Below are 20,198 nucleotides of genomic sequence, written 5' to 3'. Positions count from 1 at the left end.
CGGGGCTGTGTCCCTCCCTCCCTTGTCATTGTCGTTGTTGTCCGCCGTCCGCACCCCCACTACGCATGCCTGGCCAGGCACCGCTGATGATGATTGTGGCAGGATTGCCCTACGGATTGGCCAACCAAAGAATCCATCACGAGATAGCTTCGCGTTAAACCATCTTCCCGTAGGGGAACCACTGAAGAAGAAGAAGGAGAAGAAGACAAAGCTGCGAAGAGGAGGGCGCGTACGTTGCTCTCAGCCGGTGCACCAAAGCCAACAACCAGGCACCGCTGATAATGATTCTGGCAGGATGCCCCTAGGAATTGGCCAACCAAAGAATCCATCACAAGATAGCTTCACGTTCAACCACCGTCGTCATCTTCCCGTAGGGGAACCACTGAAAAAGAAGGAGAACAAGACAAAGCTGCGAAGAGGAGGGCGTGTACGTTGCTCTCAGCCGGTGCACCAACGTCAACAACCTTTCCCTCACCAACGCTGACGGAGACTACCGATTCTACCACAGGGATGACAGCATCGACAAGAACATGATGGACGAGTTTCGGCGCCTCGAGAACCACCGCCTACTCACCGTCACACAACAGTACTTGCGCGCCTTTGCCACCGGTGTGTACCCAGACACGTAATTGACTCTGGCGCTACTAAACACCAGATCACTCAACATAACGGCAACACAATGGAACCACACGGAACCCCCATGATGCTTCGCATCCTCATCAGGGTTCCCCACGGGAAGATGGTGTAATTTTTTCTCTGTTTCTTAAGATAGCGAGCATAAATGCATGTGCAGATTACTTTTGTAAGTGTTTTGACCGAAGAAAGCGAAGCCCAAACCAACCGAAGACCCGACGTATATCAAGCAAAAACACCTGCCTGTACGAGATTTCGGCGCACATTAAAGATCCCCAGGTGGTCAAAATTTATCCGGAGCCCTCCACTACGTCGGGCCTCATCGCCTGCGTTCCGTCGGCGCGTTAAACCCTGCGTCTCTTAATCTACGTTACTTACTAAGCCAGGAAATACGATAGCAAATTTCAGTTCGCAAGCATATCGCGAGTCCACCAGCCGAAAAAAATGTGCTCTTCGCACTTCTGTTTCGCGCTTTACTACAGAAACATTGGTTGATTTTGATTCTCCGTTTCCTAGATGAAGTTGAGTAACCCTTCCTCTTGACTTAACATGCCTTACATTTTCTACAAGCGTGCCAGAAGCGCACGCATATGGAGCTTTGGTTAAGCGAAGTCAGCGAAGCGTCGCTAGCCAAGACATACGGATCGCATACATAGTGTGAAGGTACGTTCGCTTCGTTGACCTTACGAAGTTTAATACGCTCTATGAACTAACAAAATAGAGCCCCATTCGTCGCGGCTCGAATCTAGTCGGGTCTACTCGCCGCCTTGGTCAACGAGCCTGTCGTACTACGGCAACTTTTGGTCGGCCGGTGTGTTCGTATCGTCGTCGAGTAATATGACAAGGCGATCTCTGGATTTGGCGTGCCAGCAGGTTATCGTCACCGGCGGTGTGAATGCCTGGTGTTACTGCGGCGGGACGCAGAATGGGGCGTTCATGCATGGTGCCGGTTCACTTCGTTTCGGGGTTGGCGTGTGTCGATAGAAACAAAAAAATTCACCCTTCATGTTATGGTTTGGCCGACAGTTGCATTTGTAAAACGCACTGCATTTAGTTTTCTCGATGGGGGCCGAACCCGGTCGCATGCTTTCCTACACGGGCTCAGTTACAGCCGCAGACAGCAGTGGAACCACCGCGAAGCATACCGGCCGGCCCCTGCCAGACTGTTTCCGGCCTCCACCTCCAGGGCCATGCGCATGCGCAGTAGCGTTGTGAAAGAGGCGGATTACCCCTTGGTTGTCAGCTACGCACACAATACTGGGAACTTGGTGGGGCCATCTGCCTTCGTAAAAGGGATTATTCACTCGTTCTGCCACCCAAAAGAGCAGCCCGCACAACGTCAGATATCTCTATCTCTATTAGTGGTTATTCGGTCCCGGAAGTTCAAACACTAAAAGTTCTCGGGCTCCTTATACAACGGAATCGATGCAATACACAATTCATTACCCAGTTAACTAAGCATGTTGTCCAAACAATTGGTCTCATAAAAAGGATTGCCAACCGCCGGCATGGGCTCTGTGAGAGTGAGAGATCGCGACTCATTCAGGCCTTCGTGATCAGCAGAATAACATACTCCCTCCCCTACCTTCATGCCAGTGCTGCTGAGTTTCAAAAAATCAATTGCCTTATCAGAAAAGCCTACAAAGCGGCACTTCAAATACCCCTGTACTCTTCCACTGCCAGATTAGACCGTCTGGGTATCCACAATAATGCCGAGGAGCTTGTGGAGGCGCACCTGACAGGACAAATAGCCCGCCTATCCACTACCTCAACCGGTCTGCACATCCTAGACCGACTCGGGATTCGTGCCCCTACTTTTCCCGCTCATAAATACCCCATTCCTCGCGCTATTCACGCTCGACTTGTAGTCCGTCCTGTACCACGCAACATGCACCCTATGTATCATGCGGGACGCAGAATGCAACGAGCGCAGGCTCTTCAGCGACGCCTACCTGTAAGACCAGATATTTTATACGTTGACGCGGCAGAATACCGTCACCGCGATGCTTATGCTCTTGCCATTGTGAATCGGCCGGACGACCCCCCGTTATGCTCCCTTACAGTTCGCACCCCTTGCCCTGCCACGGCGGAGGAGGCGGCAATTGCGCTCGCCCTGTCACAAAGGCCGACCCCCACGATCGTAATCTCTGATTCAAAGACGGCCGTTCAAAATTTCGCCCGTGGTCTCATTTCGCCACTGGCACTCAAAATTATCTCTCAGAATCCTCCAACTTCCCCGGTAGAACTGCTATGGACCCCGGCGCACTCGGGACTCGGGGGGAACGAGGCGGCCCATGACGCGGCTCGAGGATTCACAATCCGAGCGGGAGCCAGCCTAGTTCCTTACCACGGGGCCCGATCCGCCAGAGACCGCCTAATTGCGTATCATGACATACTCACACATTACCGCCTCGCCCGCCGAAAATACCCCCCGGCGCATCCCCAGCTCAGCAATGAGCAAGCGCGTACCTGGCGACTTCTGCAGGTTCAATCCTTTCCCTGCAGGGCGGTGCTCCATCACATCCACCCTTCCCTCTACCCCTCACCTCATTGCCCCGCATGTGGCCAGCGCGCCACACTTCCCCACTCTATGTGGGCCTGTCCATCCAATCCCTTCCCTTTAATCACCCGTGACGAGCAATGGGAGGGTGCGCTGGGTAGCTCCGACCCGGGTGTTCAGATCGCCTTGGTGGAACGAGCTGCCATCGTCGCCGCCGGCCTCCAACCGGCGGCCACCACGCTTCCATAACCCCAGTCGCTCAATAAAAGTTTTTTTCTCTCTCTCTCTCTCTCTCTCTCTCTCTCTCGGCATTCTCGATATCCAGACAAGCCCGAACGCGCCGCAGCGAATTGACGACCACCACGGCGTTGTGTCGGCAGTGCTGTGCCGCCAGACCGAGCGGCGGGGATCCATCCTTTCGGGGCGCCTGGCCACTGACCTCGTGAGTGGACCTTACACCATCCATGATAAGTAGACCTTCCAGCTGTACTGCAACTTTCGCAAACACCAACAGACATTCACATCCCCACAGGTGGCCGTGGCTCCAGTTCTTGCACAAGGTATTAAGAAGTGCTCTTGGGAGCCGGTAAAGTCAAGCTCGGCAAGAACCGTTCCCCGTTGGTTCTCCATAAACTGTTTTTTTCTGCCAGTTGGCTTAAAGGAGCCATGAAGACAAAACAGAAGTTTGGTTCATTCAAAAGAAGACCTCGTTAGAATCATACTGACATTATTTTTAACGTAAACTTCGCTCAAATAAGCTATATAATTAGGAAAAAGGGAATGGCCATGCGACCCACTCGCCCATTTCTCGCAACAGAACCTATGATGTCATACCAGCCTGATCTGCGATTGGTAGTGGCCGGCAAAAGCCAACGCAAAGTAGGCTGAGCTTATAAGCTTGCAGAACGAGCTATTTGTGCTTAAATTTCAGGTACATTCTTTTTAAAGCAATAAGAATGGTGGGACCACGACCGGCTTTATAAATAGCGGCCTGCGCACGCGCAATTCTCCTACAGGGCTACGCGGTCCAAGAAATGCCGCGATGTTGACGGCGCGTTTCACCAGGTGGCGCTGGGTTTAATCCTCAACTTCGCATCTGCTGCTACAGCTTTTACGACAGCGGAACGCGCAAGATCGTGTAAACCCCACGCCTTTGCAAACATCAGCTGTTTTTTTTTGTTCTGCCTACCGCTACGTGAAACAAGACAGTTAATAGGCAGCTTTAGCATATCGTTACCGTGTTTACGTTACCGTTTACCGTGTTTGCGGGAGTAGACTGCGCAGCGCTAGAGTTACCGCGAACGTTAACTTACCGGCACAGGCTTCACCGTCGCTAGCGCTTCTGGTAACATGGTAAACGGTAACGCAAACACGGTAACGATATGCTAAAACTACCTAATACCGGGACCCAACTTCACGTTGGAAACGTAGAAACGTCAGCTCTCATAACGATGGCTTGTTGCACGGGCCCGCAACTTGGGCTAGCTTTTCCCGGCAGCCTAGACAACATTCTCAAAGAACATTATGCAGTGCCATGCTGGGTCTATCTAATGAGGTATATTTAGCAGGTCCGCGAGGTGCACTCCGAAGTGCAGGAAAACAAGTAGGCTAGTTCGGCTGTTACAGTTTGTGCGCGTACGTACTTGTCACTTTATTCTTTCGAGAGTTCTTGCGCAACTTCGCCTTCAATTGTGGATTTTCTTTGATACGCAGATCACACAGATTGGCGCAATGTGCTCATCAACTTTTAAACTGTATTAAGGCAGTTGTATTGGCGTAGGCCATCTCGTCAGATTTATCGCGTTTTATGAGAGTGACGGGAGCACCTACAAATAACCCATGCGTTTTTTTTCTTCTGGGTTTTACGCGCTGTACTTGCATTTGGGCTTTAAGGCACACCGTAGAGGACTACAGATTAGTTCAAGGAAACTTGAACGTGTGCCAAAATGTGGACACACCAACGTTTTCCTCGTCATCTAATCCATGAATTCAAGCTTAAAGCACCCAAAACAGAGACAACAGATCACAACTTGCCAAATGTTTTATTGGCTAAATGACACACTGAATCATGAGCCCATTTAGAGACAAATTTAGAGACAGTCTGGCCTTCAGATTTAGACCTTCAGCACCTTTCGCGTGGTAGGATTCGTTTTGAGAGCCTTCTTTTTTTGCGTTGCACACTGTGAGACCATTGGCGGTGTTAGACAAAAGTGGCCTCACAAATTTCTGCATAATTACGCTGACCAGCTTTGTTTTGTGTGGCACACTTTTGTCCTGGGCCCGATCAAAAAGTGGGCTCTTCAGAAGTGAAGGCAGTCCGACGGCCGAGAACTTCTTGAGCGGCTGAAATCCCTTTACAAGCACGGAAGCCACTCGGGAGGCAGCTTGCTCGAGGTGGTGGACAAATCCCAGAAATGGTAATGTGGGATAGGAGAGCCCTCCCCTATCGACACCAGCAATGAGGGCTGTGGTTGGGGAACTGGAGGATAGAGCTTGTAGCTTCACCAGGCAGCCCTCGCATTCAATGTTGTCTTGAATGGCCCTGACGAGGAAACCGGCAATCAGTGCCCGCGTATTGGACCGCAGACTCTGTTGTGGAGGGCCTACGAAAATTACGAGAAAAGATAAAGGTGAATAAGTACATTTAGCAGCCTAAGGTATCTCCATGGGGTGCAAGAAAGTGAAGTGGGTGCTCCCTCCAGCACAGCAATTTAGAAAACAATTATATCACTGTGTCCCTTTGTTTTCTTTCGTTGTCTTTTTTCTTCTCTAACTGTTCACTTAATCTTATGTATCAGTTCAAGTTGCGTAATGATTTAGTGCACATACATGGGTAGCGTTCCAGTGTAGCTAGGTGAGGGAGCAGGAGCTTCCGGATGTCTGGGCCAGCAGCAGCTTGCTTGACAGGCTCGACAGGCAAGGCTGGCACTTCACCCAATGGGGCAACCAGACCTCCAACATTTCAACTCTCCGAGTAGTGAATGATGCCTGTGGTCAAGATCTTCTGCAAAGCTGACAGGGCTGCATACGCATCAGTAAGGTCATTCGACCGATTCAGCTGTGTGATTGCTGAAAAAAATTTCCACATCATCACTGGAGAATTTCCCCGTCGAGAAGAAATAGAATCCAAGCTGTGGGAGGTGCCTTGTGCACAAAACAGTAGAGAATGTCGTAACTCTGAGTGCCTCATAGGTCTCTTCAGAGAGGAACTCCTTCTTGTGCGAGGTGCTCTCTTTCCACTGGGCAAAGTACAACAGACACTCTGTCTTTAGCCACAAAAGTCTGCAAATTGAAAACACCTTTATAATGGTCACATCACAATGTACAGCTTAATTTGTTTCAAGGAAGTGCAATACCCTTCAGATCATGGCATACCTTTCGTAGTCTGCACTGTAGAATGGCATCCTGAAGGCATCTCGACTTGTCCAGTGCAATGACGTGCTTTTGATGTTGTGCAAAGCAAACCGTTTCTGCACCCCCTCCATGAACTCCATGTTGACAAACAGTTTTGGAACCCGTTAGCCCAAAGGCGATGACCGTGCTGCTGGAGGAACTTAAAGACTGAAGTGACCTAAACAAGGCAATGAACATCGTGTTTGCTGTTTAAACATGGACTTAAAGCAACAAAACTCTGCCAGTCTAGTTACCTCTGCACAATAACGAATATTTCTACGGTCATTTCATAATGTTAGGGCCGTACAACCTTTGCTCCAGCTGCACACTGAGTTATGCAGCATGAAATTAGCCACTCACCTGCACCGAGAAGATGTCAACAGCCCTCCTGACGTTCATCTTCTCAAAGTTACTGGGACTTAGCTGTTTCTCCGTTAGGCACCTCACCAGCTTGAATGCACATTGACTTTCCTGGGTCTTGTACAGTAGCCTACGGCAAAGCAAGGTGTTACCAAAACAAATACAGAAATTATAAGGGACAGAGATGGTTGATACTGCCGGAGAAAATCGGGAAGGATAAGTTTTCTTAGCATCCAGGAACTGTGAGCGGATGTTTTTGATGATGTGGCAGTAGTCGAATGACAGGAAGAGTGGTCGACCTGCATCAAGTGGGTGCCTAAAAAGAAATATCCAATAATTCAGATTTCTTTGTGCACATTTGCTGGAAAGCAAACATTACTCCATATTTATAAGATCTGAAGCAAAGACGCACATCAGATGTGACTTCATAAGATCCCTGCACTTCCTCGACAACAGGCTGTATCTGCCCCGCTGACAAGCTTGAAAAAAACTTGGTGTTCGACTTGTGACTGTCGCCAACAAGGCGAACCACTTGAAAGTCTGCATTTTCAACTGACTGAATGACATTAACAGCAAGATTCTCAAGCTGCTGTCCAGTAAGTGCCTTTGTAAAATAGTAACCGACCGGAAGCCTGCGAATGGAAATGACAGTCATAGTTCAAATGGCAAGATTCAGACAGTTAAATGGCAAGATTCAGACATTCATGATTTGGTGTACCTGCTATGGTAGCTGTAATGATAACTGGAATACCTGTAGTGGGTCGACAATCCTACAAAGACGAAGCACAGGAGGTGGGTTGCCAATTCGTTTTCCAGGCCATAGTCTGCCCCGCACCCCCCAGGTTCACCAGGCCGTGAACAGCATCAGACTGCTTGTGGTATATGGAAGCTTCCTTTATAGACAGCTCGTCCATGACCAGCGAGCCACAGCGTGCCTGCAGAGGTTAGCACTAAAATATAAAGTCTCACAGGTACCATAGCTAGCATTACCTTCTCAGAGTGCAGTTTTGCTTTCATATGCAGCCGCTGTTTGATCAACGAAGACACGACTTCCCCTGTGCAGGCACCTATGTACAGTGTTGCTATCGCTGGGCGTCAAACATCCGCTAAAGAGCAATGAGAAATCCGCCAGATTCCGCTAGATTCTAAAACATATCCGCTAAATTTCCCGCTAGGGCCTATTTTATTTACAAACGGTGCAATTTTGTATAATAAATACCTTTATCATTTTAAAACCTTCCCAAAACTACGAGAGCTGCAAAAACATATAAAAGAGTCTTCCAAGGAGTCTAACTAGAACACTTGAGGCTTCAGTGCCGCGGTGGTCGTCAATGGTCAACCTCATCCCAGATGAGCCTAAAAGTTATAAATGTTCACACTGATGAATAAAGGGAACTCACAGGTCAACGAAAAACACATCGAGGTCTTCGTCGCCGCTGTCGTCGTCTGACACCATTTCCACAGGACCGCTGGTACTTGTTGAGGGACCAGAAAGGTGGCCCGGTTGCACATGCGTTGCAGATGCCCCGATTGCACTAACAACTGCCGCGGGAAGTTCGTAATCAAAAATTTACACCATCTTCCCGCAAGGGGAACCATGGAGTAGATGCGACGCACCGGGGGTTTCCGTTGCGTTTCCGTTATGTTAGCGTGTTCATATTTTACGCAGCATGTTCACCCCCGATGCGTCGCATCTACCCCATGGTTCACCTCGCGGGAAGATGGTGTAAATTTTTTACGGTTGCGCCGACCATCGCGATAGCAGGCCTGTTAGTCTCCATTCAAATCATCAGTGGTCATCGGAGGATGTCATCGGCGGAGCGGAGGCGGAACGACTGCATGAGCGGGGCGGCGCAGTTACCGCGTTTATATACAGCGGAATGAGAGAGAGCAGCGCATAGCAGCGCATGCGCATGTGTAACCGAGCGCAAGCTGCGCGGAAGCTGCGCGCTAACCCGCACCCACAGACAGCTGGCCGGGCGACGGAGCGAGCGCCGGCGAGCGCTAACACGCAGATGGCGCTGCGGTGAGAGCGGCGCTAGCGCGCAGCTGGCGCGGCGAGGAGAATGGAGGAGGGCGCTGCGGTGAGAGCGGCGCTAGCGCGCAGCGGGCGCGGCGAGGAGAATGGGGGAGGGATGCGGACTACGCCGGACGGCGCCGGAGGGACAAGTCGAGTGAAAGAAATGCGTCGCATCTAAAACAACTTTTCTGGTGTCGCTTCAGCCCCGCTCTTACGACGAGGATGGCGTTTGTTTTTCAGGCTTTAACTTCTTCCTCAGCTTGGATTTTACAATGTTAAGCTGACTAAACGTCCTCTCTACTTCGGCATGGGAATTTGGCAGCACGAGCATCGACATGCCAAATCCGACCAGCTCGGCGAACGGGTTTTCGCCGCAGGAGTACTTATGGGAGTGAACGTCACACCAGAACGACTGCGTGGACGATATTTGCTTCAAGACCAGGAGGGTGATTTTGCTCCACTGGTTTTGAATTTTTTCGATTGTCTCAGGGGGCACTGCCATTGTTTACAGCAGAGGAATCAATGGCTACTTCAAGACGAACAAAGCGTTTTTGACCGATAAGAGGGATATTTTCTGGAGAACTGTGATGTTGTCGGGAAGTCGCTGTTTTATTTGATCTACTAGCGTGGTAATAAACCTTATGCAGCTTTCTCGCAACACAGCTTCATCTGCAAGAGAGAGAACCCGTTGGTCTTCTGAGCCTTCACGTTGCTAACGTACGTTTCAAACAGGTAGCCCAGATATGGCTTGGGGTTTAAGTAGTCCTCAAGCCTGCACGCCAGAACGTCAATCTTCTCTGTCGGAATCACGACTTTTTTTAACCAAGCTTGAAAGCAAAGTCATGAGGTCTCTCAGCAGCTTTGTTTGATACGCATCTTTTGCCTCGAATGCCTTCTTAACCTTTTGAACATCTGCTAGAATCGGTCTCAAAAAAGCAAGAACCCCAGATTAATGGGGTTTTTCTACATACCATACAGCACCTCTGCCGCATAGCACTTTTCAGTCTGCCCTGCCATCTCAAAGTGCGCCTTCAATTCGGTCCACTGGTCTACGGTCCTTGATACGGCTATTTTGAGGGATAGCCAGCGCGTCCTGCACGCTTGCACAATCTTCAGTGGTTCATTGCCATCATTCATCAGACCGTAGAGCTTCTTGTACGCAATTTGCCGGGCAGGGGATCTGGCGAACCAGTTCTACGTTTCGCTTATTTGCAAATTTCTCGACAATGCTTCCGCTGTAGCAGCCGACGTGGCTAGCGGCAGAGTGTGGCAGGCGCAGCGGATCAGTACGAGGTGGGGAGCCTCAGCTTTCAACTTCTGATGAACGCCATTATTGATCATCGTCATAACGCTCGCGTTGTCTGTCCCTACGCCTCCCATTCTTTCAAGTTTAAGACAGTGCTCCATCAGAGTGGATTTCATGGCCGACAAAATTCCATCTGCCGTGCACACTTCCAAGGTGCACAAGTTAAGGAACGTGGTCATGATCCTTGAGTTCGTGACACTGATAGATTATAGAAATGGCATGGAATTTTTTGACACTGATGTCGGTTGACTCACCAATGATCAAGCTGTAATAGCTGTCCCCAATGTCCTGTGGCAGATCCACCTTGAAGTGTGGGCCAAGAAAGTTCTTATTCACGGAAGCACACTTGGAGCGGCGCATTTGAACGCTCTTGCAGCTTCGCAGCCAGGAAACGACTTGGCACAAGTGATCGGCAGTCACAATTGAAGAATGTTCTGCGATAAATAGAGCAGTTCTGCCCTCAGCGGCATTCCCTGGTTGGACTTGCCTTTTTGTAGTGAAGCCCAGTTTCTTCTGGATTGAAGAACTGCCAGCCAGTTCCCTATGCTTCTTGCTGTTGGCATGAGCTTGCAGGTCTGAATATCTGCTGCCTGGTTGACAGCCGCAGTGCTTGCACGCCGCAACTTGTTTTCCGTCAGCAGACGCTTTGCATTGCATACATTTGCTGAGCAAGGGATCCTTCAACGACTCCGTCCTGAACTTCTGCGAATATACCACTTTCGGCATAACTCAAGAGGAAGGGGAGTCAGGTTACACGGAAAATAAACACGTTTTTAGACACAAAGCAGTCGGACGTCTTTCTTTGTTCTCTGCAGCTTCGAACACAAAAAGCAAAAAGTGGGTGGCTGCTTCGCCAATCACCTCGCTTCCCGCCGGTACTACAGGCGCCCCCTGCCGTTTGCGGTGCACACAGCGAGCCAGCCCGCTCCCTGCACGATAGCGGACTCGCTGTTTGCACGGCAAGCAGCAGGGGGCGCGCAGAGTCACGGATTGGTGCAGCGCAGCTCGTCTGTTATGTGTTACTTAAAAAGCGATCGCCGCTTTGAAACCTCGTGAATTTGTTTGTCTGCGACAGGCGGAGCAAGTGAACGGGAGCCCTCCTACACTCTGAAGTTAAACAATTTCTGCATTTTTAGAGGACACGGAAATGGTTTCTTGCAGGGCGATTTTGAATCGGTGCACTGCGTGAGGTATCCGCCAGAAATCCGCTATGTATGAAAATGGCACGTCAAAAAATCCACTAGCCGCTTGACTAATTTTTCCCCGTCAGAATAAAATGAAATCGACCAGATTTAGCGAAAAATCCGCTAAATTGGCTTTACTGCCTATGTACCACTTCAAGGTCGAGCGGCAGGGTAGTGCCAAGACGCCGCTTTCCCGTATTAGGCGGTATGCAGCTGGAGACTTCGAATGTCAAAGCACGCAGTTTCGTATCGTCTCCTCACGCCAGCAGCCCTTCTTAACACCCAAAAACGCCAGCTGTTCTTGAATGAACAGTGACTTTGGCTCGTTCTTCTCTACTTTTTCCTGCAAGCATTTGGCACTTGTTAAAATCTGTCTAAACAAGTTCAAACGTTAAGTAATTTCCTAGTGCTGGTCATACCTGAAGGAGCACGAAGTTGGCTTTCTCCACACCCACATTTACTTTTCTTGCCTCCCGTTTCAGTGCAGAAACCCCCTCTTGCCAATCATTTTTCTTTCTGGAAACTAGCCGGCACTTCCTTTTAGCCTTGTGACCTGCTTAACAAGCAGTGTCATTCGTGAAAGCGACATTCTTGTTTGGGTCCTTTTTGTGGGCTTAGGCCGCGCCAAAACAAGCCTGGGAGTCTCAAAGCAGGCTCAGACGTGGAGGGCACAAAAGAAAACGAGCAGGCGCTTTGCACTAGGTCATGTGGAGGTGTCTGCGAAGGTGGCTGAGGGTCTGGCTGAGGTGTCAAGGTCTTCAGCCCATTGACCGAGTACTCTGCATACGCTGTGATGCCTGCTATATCGTCTGCTGTATCGGCAAGAATGCCATCATCGGATGGGACATCATGCCTGCAAAATGAATAGACATTCGCTCAGATTAAAATTGTAATAATAGTAGAGAGCTGCGGCACAAGAACTGCTCTTGCCTGTGCTTGGTGGCTTGTTTAGGGCAATCCGGTGAGACCATTTTGCGTTTTGCCGGCCGCCGTGGTTGACTAGGTGAAGGCTCCAGGTATGTCGGAAAGTCGGGAAAAAGTGTCGGGGTGGCATCGGGTTTCAGCCTTCGGTATTTGGTGGACTCCCTGTAGTACTCCGGCCGGAAATGAAGGCTGCAGACTTTGCTCCGGTCGTTCGGAAGCCACGACTGTTTCCCTGGCCCTGTAAAATGAAGTTTCAAGATGAAATGTGGTTTTCACTACGCCCACAACACATGCGTAGAAATCAAGCTGAAACTGAAACACGCGTATAAATCAGGCTAAAACTGAAACCAAACACTCAATATTGTAATGCAGCGCGTCGCCACTGCCCGCAATCGACCTTCTAATGAAGGCAGATCGTACTGTTCCCACACGACCACGGCAAGCATCGAAAGTAAGAAACACGCAGACCAACGTGGTCCGTCGCTTCCCAAACATGCGTAGGAGTTTGTTTAGATTACTTCGGATTACACAGCTTACCTTCAGCCTGTCGAAAAATGTTCTTCAGCCACAGGTTCCGCACATCCGTGACCGGGAACTCGTGGAGCGATATTCCTCGTGATGCGGCCGTGCGCCCGCTCGATTTGCAGAGCTGTACGCAGCAATAAACCATTGCGCACGTTGCACCGAATAACTATATCGTCGAACTTCTTTCAGGCATAGCTAAGAGTTGAGGCAATACCAAGAGACGTGCGTGAAAATGCACAAGCACACACGCCGATCACCCTCGCTCGGCAGCATACGCAGTCGAAAGGATAGGAGACGTGATGATGCTTAGTGGCTTCCCCTTTGTAACGGGGTGGCGTTGCACAGCGGCCTTAGTCGCAACGCCACTGTACAATCACCTAGCAAAAAAATATGAACAAAATAAATAAAAAATAATGTCAAAATAAAAAGAAAATACTTTTACGAAATTTTTGTCTTTGTTCGCATGTCTTCCCAGATTGTTCTCTGCTTTTTTCCCACCAGAATTCTAACCTTCTTTTACTAACCCGTACTGCTGTCCAGTTCACTTTTCCGCCAACCTTAAAAAAGCCAAGGCTTCCGGAAGCTGGATGGCTCCATCACTGAGGACTGGACGAATACTTTTGCACTCCGTTACAATATGTCGCCTGGTTTCTGGCTCATTTCCGCAGCCTGCGCATAGTTCTTCCTGTACCGGCTCGCGGATAAGCGTTTTTGTCCGCAAGCAACCCGCTCGGGCTTCAAAAAGCAATGCACTCCCTTTGGTATTACCGAATAATTTTTCCCTTGGGATCTCCTGCTCCCCAATCCTGTAGATATCTAAGGACTTCTTCGCACCCATCCTCTTTTTCCAGGTCGTTCGTTTTCTCTGTTTCATTCATTTCATTTTTTATTGCCTTGGTCGTTTCTCCTGCACTTTCAGGTTACATATATTTTGTCCTGAGCCTTCTGGTTCTTTTCCTCCATTGTGTGTCCACGCTTTTCATGTAAAGATACCGTAACATTTTGGCCGCCCATCTCTGATCATTCATATTTCTAAGTCGTTCTTCAAAACATATTTTCCTCTGTGCTTCTCTCACTTCGAAGGATGCCCATCCCATGTCTCCCTGCACTGCCTCATTTGTTGTTTTACTGTGTGCTCCTAATGCCAATCGACCTACGGCCCTCTGATTTACTTCTAGCCCTGATTGAATCTCTGATTTGACACACACTACTGCGTTTGAACAGGTGAGTGCTGGTACCATTACTCCCTTCCATATTCCTCTCTCTACTTCATATCTGTTATATCCCCACAGTGCTCTGTGCTTCATGATATAGGCGTTTCTTCTGCCTTTCATTTTTAAATGCTCCTCATGAGTTTTTAGATACGCCTGACCTTCGTTTAACCATATGTCCCGATATTTGTATTCCGTTAGCCACGGTATTGCTGCTTTTCGAACGAATACCGATTAGTTACGGGCGTTGTCATTTAAAACTAGAACTCCTGACTTTGCTGTGCGAAACTCTAAGCCCAGTTCAGTGGCTTCTTCCCCGCAGATATCTGTGAGCCGTTGCAGACACTGTTTGCTGTCCGCTAGTAGTACTATGTCATCTGCATATATCAGTCCCGGGATATGTTGTTCCACTTCCTGTCCTTTGCGGCTATAACATAGATTGAAACCTATTTTACTGCCTTCAAGCTTTCTTTCTAGTCTAGCCATGTACAGCATGAACAGCAATGGCGACAGAGGACAACCCTGCTTTAAACCTCTATTTGTGACTACCGGTTCCGTGCACTTTTGGTCCTCACAGGTAAGTTGCACCTCGCTCTCATTGTAAATTCCCTGCAACAGCTGTATAAAGTCGTGGCCTAATCCCTCCCGCTCAAGTATGCTCCATAGAAGTTCTCTATCTACGTTGTCGTAGGCTCCCTTTATATCGAGAAATGCTATCCATAGTGGTCGCTCCTGAGCCATTGACACATCTATGCAATGGGTTAGGACAAATAAATTGTCCTCTAAGCGTCTGTCTCTTCGGAAACCATTTTGTAGTTCTCCCAGTATGCTGTTCCCCTCTATCCACGCCTGTAGTTCCGCTTTTATGGCTTGCATTGCCAGCCTGTATGCCACTGAGGTAACTCTAATAGGCCTGTACGAATTGGCATCAGCCCTGTCTCCTTTACCTTTATATATCATCTTCATCCTGCTCTTACGCCAATTGTCCGGTACTTGCTTAGTTTTTATCACTTCTTCGATTGCTCGAATCAGTTGTGCCTTGCTTTTTGGACCCAGTAGGTTGACCAGCGTATAGGGATTTCATCCGTCCCTGTTGCCGTATTACTGGAACATTTTCTTTGGCTTTTTTCCAGTTCAGATTCTCCAACTTTAGCTCTCTATCTGTACGCACTTCACTTGCCCCACTCCCTGAGTGCTGTAGCCCTCTCTCCGTTCTTCGGAACTTCTCTTGTATCATTGAGCGTATGTGAAATACCGCTTCTTCGAGGCATGTCCCTCCTGCGTCGTCAGCGTCCGTCCGCACGCCACCTGCGCATGCGCGACTCTCCTCGTTCGTCTCTCCCAGAGCTGTGTGCAACACTCTCACTCCGGCGCATTAGCATAACGACAGCTGGCGCGCTTGGTTGGCGCGCGCTTCGCTGCGTTAACACTGCGTTAACAGCTGCTCCGCGACAGAGGCCGCGACTCTCTCCCGCGGCCTCCTCTCCTTCAAGCGCTGTGAATATAAAGCGGGTATCGCTCCGCGGCGGTTCAGTCAGCGCTCGCTCTCGTTCTTCTCGAACATCGACGATGAAACAAAGATCCGACCACTGCTGCGGCAACCGCTCAGTGTGCACTTTACTGACCATAAAGTCATCATTCTTAAATGTAATAAAGAGCTGGGTGGTGGTCGCTAAAACACGTGTACTCTCTCATTTCGCGTATGCATGCGGCGCATCACACCAGGGCTCCCTCGCGGGGAGATGGGGGAAATTTTTCCTTAGTTCCTTTACATGATTCCAAAACTTTCTCGGCGCGCCTTTATCCTTTGCCCGTATATTCGCGACCCATCGCTCACATTCTCGTTTAAGTTTTTGCTGTACAAGTTTTTGTACTTCCAGCTTCTTAAGGCGGTACCAATCACTTGAAAGTTATTTCCCCGGCCGCGGCGGTCGCTTTTCTGATGGAGGCGAAAAGCAAAAACGCCCGTGTGTACGGGATTTCGGCGCACGTTAAAGATCCCCAGGTGGTCAAAATTAATCCGTAGCCCTCCACTACGGCGCGCCTCATCGCCTGCGTTGCGTCGGCGCGTTAAACCCTACAATCAACCAATCAAATCAATGATTTCCTTGTTCCACCAGCTTCTAGGTTTTCTTTTTCCTTTCCAGTAGTTGCGTTCTTTCGCGTTCCTCATCTTTCCTTGAATGAAATCAATCAGTGCGCTGTATTCCCAATCTTTCGTAATTGTTGTCTCTCGATTTCCGTCTCCAGGCTTTTGGCAATATTAGCCTTTTGCTGATCGTTTAATTTCAAGTCGTGTACCACGGTTTTCTGGTTTTGACCTTCCATTTTTCCAAAAGTCAATGTTATCCGTTTATGGTCACTTCCTAAGCTGTGGGCACCTATTTCATCTATTTCCATTAGAGTCAACCATTCATACACTCCTTCTGAACGGAGGCTGTAGTCTATACTGGACTACTTTTCCCCTCGTACCCAAGTAATTTGTCCCTCACATTTATTCTCTCTGTTTAGTACAATGAGATTATGTTCTTCACACATATCTAGAACGAGTTTGCCGTAGCGGTCTGCGTATCCGTCTAGGTCCTCAATGTAGGCATTCATGTCTCCCACTAGAATCACTGCTCCCGATTGTCTTAACTGATCGAGGTCCCGCTTAATGCATCCTACCAGTTTTTCATTCCTTTCTCTAACCTCCCTGTCACCACCTGACACAGATAGGCGACTCCCAACAGCGTTTCTCTTCCCGCTATCGTGCCCTTAACCCACATATGTTCTTCGCAGTTTTCGTTTACTCTGTGCCAATTGGCTCCCTGTTGAATAAGCATGCCGACCCCTCCCCCCTTTCTAGTACCTACCGTTCTGTTACAGCCTTGCCATATATATTCATGCATTGCTGGGGGCTCTTCCAAATTTTGAAGAAAAGTTTCTGTAAAGGCATATACTTCAGTTTTTTTTCTTTTTCTAGTTGACCGCGAACCTCTAACCATTTTTCCCGTGATCTGCCGCCGTGCATGTTTATGTAGTTAATCTTAGTCACCCCACGCTTTTTCTTTCGGTTAATTCTTTTCCGATGTTTGGGATAAGAGTCGGTCACCGGGGGGACGTCGCTTGCCTCCTCGCTCGCCTGTATTGCTACCTCATGCCCCTTTCTAAGCTTTTGTGCGGCCTGTGTGCTAACTTTGGTACTTTCCTTTGCGCTGTACATTTGACTTTGACTGCAATCGCTTGTCCCTGCCGCATTTTCACTGTGCCTGTATTTAGTCCAGCTTCCGGGATGCTCTTGGCCCCCCTAAAAAAGCTGCCGCCTGCACAGCTAGTCACCTCCCCACCGGCCCCGCTACGCCCTCAGTGAATTGTACTCCGTCCCTAAAAAACGCCCGGCCTCAGCCCGCACGGTTCACTTCCCGGTTGAGGTCCACCACTTCAAAATTTTCATTGCTTTAGTGAGCATCAAAATTTCCCTGTTGGCTTCTACCACTGCCCCTCCTACGTGGCCTCCTCTACCCTCAACTTCTGGCACCGTGCAGACCGCGATCTGGACGTCATCCGACATCGCCCGGGGTTCATTGACCCCTTCGCCACCTGCTTCGCAATGCCTTGTCCTTTTCCCTGAAGCACGTCGTTTAAGCCCCCCGTTATCAGCACTAGGTGCTTCTCTGTCATTGTTTCCCACACCTGCTCTTTCGCCTTCTCCATAACCACGCTAACCATCTTTCAGGGAGCGTGCTAGCCTTAACTCTGTTGTCCTCCCCTACCCTCTTTGTAATCACCTACTCTGCCCTGCGCATGTTCGAGTCGCTCACAATGGTGACTCGCCGCTCCCTTGGTTCTTTTGGATGCGCAGGTGTTTTCGCCGCCGAGGCTTTCGCGCTGATTGCCTCTGAGTAGCTCTTGCCCGGCGGCGTATTCCCAAACCATACCCCGTAGGGGCCCAGGCCGACCACACCTTTTAAGCAGGGGCGCAGCCAAGGAGGTTAAAAAATCGCAATTTTTTAACCTCCTTGGACGCAGCACCGTGACGTCTCTACCTATATGTGCGCGACTTCATGCGAGGTGGATTTTTTGTTTTTCCCCCCTCCCCTCGTTTCGGCTGTTTTGCGGGTGTCCGATGGTTTCGCTCCGCGGGCAACTGGTGTTGTACTATTTATATTTTTATTCCTGCTGGTTCTTGTTTATACATTTGTATACTTTTTTGCGTGTGTGTGACTTACAGATGAGGCACGAGCTGTGACACACTGCTGGCGAATTAAAAGGCCACACACTACAGAAATATATATCTGTGGTAGCTAAAAATGCGTCGCAGGAAACATACACAAACTGCTCATCTATACCCATCAGTGGATCTCTAAAAGTGACAATTTTTGCCGCTATTTGGACTATGAGATCACTATCGTAAAAATAGTGCGCCAAGGAGATAACTTTTTGACTTAATTTTATCTCTGCTGCGACTACCGTGACTTCAAGCTCACGGGCAACTACTCATTAGTCCCAGCGAAAAGAATATACGTATCTGAGTGAGTGTAACACTGCATTAAATGAGAGGTCATGCGGCCCTGGGGGAGCAAGGATGAGGAGAAAAGGGGAAGGTCACAACTCGCACAATAAACACAGTTGCAGTCTTTGGGTCCTAATCGCAAAATGAACACATTAAAGTCAGTCAGTGGCAGCAAAACGCACAGTTCACACTTAAATGTACAGTTCACACTGTGGACAATGCGGATCACACTGAAAACAGTGCACGCTGCAGACAGTTCACATTGTATACCGAACGGGAAAGTCGGCCAGGCTGCTACACTAATTTGTAGAGTCCGTTTTCAAGGGCGTACTCGGTAATTGCTTCTAGTGCGGCGGGATCGTCACGGACCCGACTAACATGTTCCTGTTCAGTCGCAGGGGCGGGACCTAGAGTTAAAAGCTGGTGGCGATTACGGTCGAATAATGGACAGAGCCAAATTAAGTGGTAACGATTTGGTGTGCCTTCCCGATTACAGGGGGGGCATCAGCGCCATTCGGATCCTGCTGGACATGTCTATTTATAAATAACGTATCTTATGCAGCAAAATCTCTGTGTGCATGAAGCACAAATTGTTAAAAATAACTAATCGACATTGGAAACAGCGTGAGTGGTAGCACGCATGATTACTGATATCAAACTGCGCCCTGATGGCGTCAGTGAAGAGACTGTGGTCAGTAGCCCTGTACAGAAGACATATATCAAACTCCTCGAGTACTTCAGTTGCTGTACAATCCAACTATTACTTAGCCCTCGGTTGGTATATATGTTCGATATTGTTTCCCTAAAGTGTTATGACCAGCAGTGTAAATTATGCAGAATTCATGACCGAGTGTAAAACGTGTACGTTTGAGCTGGTGTCTTTCTTATCAACGTATCACCCTTGCAAGAACGATTCATACCTTACATTGCTGTTAACAAAATGTCAATGTTTTCCTTAGTGGCACTGTTCCTGATAAAGAATAATGCAATGAAGTTAATGTTAACGAAATTCAATGTAATAGTGCTTATGAAAGTGCCAAAATGTAGCAGCTCATGCAGCTGTAATATTTCGCAAGAGTAGGACAGTTTGTAAATGTAGTCATGGGTAATTGGCTGCCTTTCTTGTAATCCTTACCTGCAGCACCGAATCGTGTTTTGAGCTGTGTATATAGTGAGAGAGCACCCAACTCAATTGTATACCCTTCTGTGTGCTGTAGAATGAGCTTTCAATGAGGGTGTTTGCTTTCCGGACCGTGTATAATTGCCACATGCGCGTGAAAGCGTCCATCCGCGCGTGCGCACTTCGATCACCGAGTCGAGCGCTTATTTAGGAACACGATCAGAGGTCAGCGTCAAGTTGCAGGTGCGCAAGAAGGGCGCGGAGAGATCAGGGGCTCAGGTACAAAAGGTTAGGTTAATTCTACCACATGTGCGTCAGTTTCCCCAGCGCCGCAGGCTGCCGCCCCGCCCACGGAGCGAAACCATCGGCCGCCTGCCAAGCAGTCGAAACGAGGGGAGGGGAAAAAAAGAAGAAATCCACCTCGCATGAAGTCGCGCACATATAGGTGCTGCGTCCAAGGAGGTTTAAAAATTGCAATTTTTTTAATCTCTTTGGCTGCGCCCCTGCTTAGGGGGTGTGGTCGGCCT

The 20,198-nt window shown here is 49.1% G+C and overlaps 1 pseudogene; it reads right to left on the bottom strand.

Annotated features, from left to right (window-relative positions):
• Positions 1 to 5,247: 5,247 nt before the first annotated feature.
• LOC144168450 (uncharacterized) lies at positions 5,248 to 7,800 on the bottom strand (annotated as a pseudogene).
• Between the last annotated feature and the right edge of the window lie 12,398 nt (positions 7,801 to 20,198).

Source organism: Haemaphysalis longicornis, unplaced genomic scaffold (assembly GCF_048455015.1).
Source record: "Haemaphysalis longicornis isolate Haplotype H1 unplaced genomic scaffold, Haemaphysalis longicornis Haplotype H1 scaffold_1, whole genome shotgun sequence".
In the NCBI taxonomy this organism is placed as follows: domain Eukaryota; kingdom Metazoa; phylum Arthropoda; class Arachnida; order Ixodida; family Ixodidae; genus Haemaphysalis; species Haemaphysalis longicornis.
Note: the sequence above shows the minus strand (reverse complement) of the source record. Positions and strands in the feature narration are given on the sequence as shown.